This window comes from Cebus imitator, unplaced genomic scaffold (genome assembly GCF_001604975.1).
Source record: "Cebus imitator isolate Cc_AM_T3 unplaced genomic scaffold, Cebus_imitator-1.0 Scaffold328, whole genome shotgun sequence".
Classification (NCBI taxonomy): domain Eukaryota; kingdom Metazoa; phylum Chordata; class Mammalia; order Primates; family Cebidae; genus Cebus; species Cebus imitator.
Window position 1 is genome coordinate 274,206 of NW_016107643.1, and position 4,506 is coordinate 278,711.

Consider the following 4,506-nt stretch of genomic DNA (forward strand, 5'->3'; position numbering starts at 1 on the left):
CTGAGCTCAAGCTTTCTGCCTGTCTCAGCCTCCCGCGGTGCTCGGATTAGAGGGCTGAGCCACTGCGCCCAGCCTGACCACTTGACTCTAAGTTGGAAGACATCACAGTAGATCTAATGATCTACTTCAGCCTAAGCTGAAGCAGTGCTAGTGGATTCTAACAGATACAGTAGCTCTCAGGTAGAGGGGCACGTGTGTTCAAGGTAATTTATTTCTGTTGAATCAGAGTAGATTGTGGAGACTTGTGAAGGATCTGTCCTAATTCAGAATATTGGTCTGTGAACTGGCTTTTAGAAAAATCAGTTAGTTTTAAAAGTTTCCTTGTAGCTAAAATAGAGGTTGCTCTAGTACAAGGAGAAAAATCATGGCTGCACATTTGGGATGAAAGGGAAAGCCACCAATAGAGTTCTGGAGTGGCCAGGATTTCCTAAGGACCCATGTTACTTCCTTTCTCTTTGTAAGCCTTGTATTTTTTTTTTTTTTTTTTTGAGACAGGTCTCACTCTGTGGCCCAGATTGGAGTGCAGTGGTGCGATCTCGGCTCACTGCAGCCTTGACTTCCCAGGCTAAGTGATCCTCTCACTTCAGCCTTCTGAGTAGCTGGTCATGCAATCCCACACCCACTTAATTTTTGTGTTTTTTGTAGAGACAGGGTTTTACCATGTTACCCAGGCTGATTTCAAACCCCTGAGCTCAAGCAATTGGCCTGCCTCGGCCTCCCAAAGTGCTGGGGTTATAGGTATGAGCCACCACACCCCATCAGGCTTTATCTTTGATTTCCAAACCTACCTTGTACACTTGGTTTTTAACAAGTGACGACAAAGTTCCCTGAACCATAATCAAATGCACATGAACGTATTGGCTAGTGGGCCTTCTTCACACACTGATCCTGTGCTCAGCTAACCTTGGGAGGGACCACACCCCCCTAGGGACTGTGGAGGCTCTGGGAAGTTCAAGGCTAGCTCTTGCCCTGGAGCCATGCATCCTAATGGCAAACTGCTGGACATAAATATTTATATTATATAAATTATTATATTTATAGTATATAAATCATTATATAAATATGATATATATTATGTTTATATAATATAAAATATTATTGATGACATTATTAATGTTTATTGTTATTAATGTTATTAATAATTTATTATTTTAAAATTAAGTATTAATTATTATTCTTAGACACATTTTAGAATAAAAATTTGTGTCTAAAAATAATTAACACTAAATTTAAAAAATAATTAATAAATAATGTCATTTGTGTCTAAAAAATAGGTATACATTTGAAAATGAATAAAATAGCCCCTAAAATGATACTTTAGAAGCTGGTAACAGTGGTTACCTCTAAGGAGAGAAACAAGGCCGGACGCTGTGGCTCATGCCTGTAATCCTAGCACTTTGGGAGACCAAGGCGGGTGATCAGGAGTTCAAGACCACCCTGGCCAAGACGGTGACATTTCATCTCTACTAAAAATACAAAAATTAGCTACGAGTGGTGGTGGGCACCTGTAATCCCAGATACTCAGGAAGCTGAGGCAGAGAACTGCTTGAACCCAGGAGGCGGAGGTTGCAGTGAGCCAAGATTGCACCACTGCACTCCAGTCAGGGTGACAAAGCAAGACTCCATCTCAAAAAAAAAAAAAAAAAAAGGAGAGAAACAAGGTGCCTGGGGTGCAGGAGAGGGGGGGAGGAAGACTTATTTTTTTAAATTAAGGTATAATTTACATACACTGCAGTTCACCCTTTTTAGTATACATTTCCCCAAGTTTTGACAAGTGCACACAGCCATGGAACCACGCAACAATGCATATATATACTGCTTCCATGGCTCCTAATTTTCTCTTGTCCCTTTATAGCCAAGCCCTGGTACCACCCTCAGTCCCGACAGCACTGATCTGTTTTCTTTCCCTACAGTTTTGCCTTTGCCATTATGTCACATGCATGGATTCAAACAGATGTAGCTTTTGAGAGACTTTTTTCTGTATATATTTGTTCATTTCCTGAATTTTGTTTTATATGTACATATTATCTATTCAAAAAATGGATAAAAGTTTTGAAAAGTAAAAATCATCCTTATAAATAATCCATGGCTTAGAGAGAAAACCGAACGGAAATTATAACATATTTAGAACTGAATGATAATGAAAGTATTCATGAAATATCATTAATGAAATAGGTTTTGATACTGTTATACATCCTGGAAATATAAAATCCCATGGATGCTAATATCAGGGGGAAAATATATAACCTTAAGTATGTTGATTAGAAAACAAACATGCCCAGGTGCCATGGCTCACGCCTGTAATCCCAGCACTTTGGGAGGCCAAGGCAGGTGGATCACCTGAGGTCAGAAGTTCAGGACCAGCCTGGCTAACATGGAGAAGCCCTATCTCTACCAAACATACAAAGAATTAGCCATGATCCCAGCTACTCCAGAGGCTGAGGTGGGACAATTGCTTGAACCCAGGAGGTGGAGGTTGCAGTGAGCCAACATAGCGCCATTGCACTCCAGCCTGGCTACAAGAATAAAACTCCATCTCAAAAAAGAAAAAGAAAAGAAAAGAAACATTCTGTTTTAAAAGAGGCTAATGTGTCCTAAAAAGCCAAAGAGAGAAAGCAGAATAAGCTCAAAGAAGTAGAAAGATATAAATAACCAGAATTACTATAAAGTAATTGATAAGAATAAATGGCAGTAATTAAACTACGTGTAATGTATATATTGATGCACAAAGCAACTTACGGTGGTAGAATGGACATAACCCATTATGGACTTAACCCATTTATGCTGGAGTTTGTAAAATTTTTGTGTGAAAAATTAGACCTTGGCAATGACCTTGAGCAGTAGGATATAAATAACCCCCACAAACATAGCATTCCAATAATGGAACATGAGGCATAAATGAGTTAAGACCTCTACGCCTCTTTTAAATTAAAGTATAATTTACATACACTGCAATTCACCCTTTTTAGTATACATTTAGTTATGAGGTTTCTTCACCTCTCAGATGGGAATAAAACCTCTTGCCCAGCAGCATAGGTCTTAGGCCAATAAGGATTTAGCTGGCCAGGTGCAGTGGCTCACGCCTGTAATCCCAGCACTTTGGGAGGCTGAGGCGGGTAGATCACCTGAGATCAGAAGTCTGAGACCAAGTGGCCAACATGATGAAACTCCATCTCTACTAAAAATACAAAAAATTAGCAGGGCATAGTGGCGGGCTCCTGTAATCCCAACTACTTGGGAACCTAAGCCAGGAGACTCTTTTGAACCCAGAGGCAGAGATTGCAGTGAGCTAAGATCACACCATTGCACTCCAGCCTGGGCAACAAGAGCAAAACTCTGTCAAAAGAAAAAGGACTTGGCCATGGTAGAGTCCTTCCTTCCTTCTCTGTGTGCCCCGTCATAGGAGGTAATTAACACTAGCCAGGTTCTGCAGAAAAACAACTTGAGGCCACTGAGCCCTAGCTCAGGCCAGTCAGAGTTCACACGCTGGTTTCTGAAACACCTTGAAATAAGAGCTAAAGCCCTTCTATTAGAAGACCAAGATTTAAAACCAGATCCCCACTTTTAAGTTGTGGGATCACGAACGAGCCTCTTAACCTCTTGACGTCTTTGAGTTTAGCGTCTTATCTGTCAAACAGGATCATAGTAATGCCCATAGCGCAGAGTTGCCATGAGAATCAAATGAGGTGGCCAGGCATGGTGGCTCACGCCTGGAGTCCCAGCTCTTTGGGAGGCCAAGGTGGGCAGATCACTTTGAGCTCAGGAGTTCAAGACCAGCCTGGCCAACATGGCAAAACCCTGTCTCTACAAAAAATACAAAATTAGCCGGATGTTGGTGGCTCATGCCTATAGACCCATCTACTCAGGAGGCTGAACCTGAAGAATCGCTTGAGCCCGGGAGGAAGAGGCTGCAGTGAGTTGAGATCAGGCCACTGTACTCTAGCCTGAGTGGCAGAGTAAGACCCTGTCTCAAAAAAAAAAAAAAAAATGAGGTGATATATGGGAAAGTATTTTTCCAAATTTGCAAAGTGCTATATAAACGTCAGCTATTATAGTAATTATTTTTATTAAAGTTCATTTACCAAAAGTATGCTGAAAACACCTCCCCTGTTCACATGGGAGGTCTGTGCCTGTGGCAGTTGGGATGGGGATGGTGGCTGTTCTGATTAGGCATCCCATGTCCTGGGTTGGCCAGTCAGCTGCCAGTCCGCTACCAATACCTTAGCGAGTGCCCAGCTTTTCAGTATGCGATTCAGGAGGGTCCAGTGGAAAATTTAGGGAAAGTATGAAGGTAGAAAAAAATGTTTCTTTTGTGTTGAAAAGAAAACTATTGGCCAGGCGCGGTGGCTCAAGCCTGTAATCCCAGCACTTTGGGAGGCCGAGGTGGGTGGGTCACGAGGTCAAGAGATCGAGACCATCCTGGTCAACATGGTGAAACCCCGTCTCCACTAAAAATACAAAAAATTAGCTGGGCATGGTGGCGCGTGCCTGTAATCCCAGCTACTC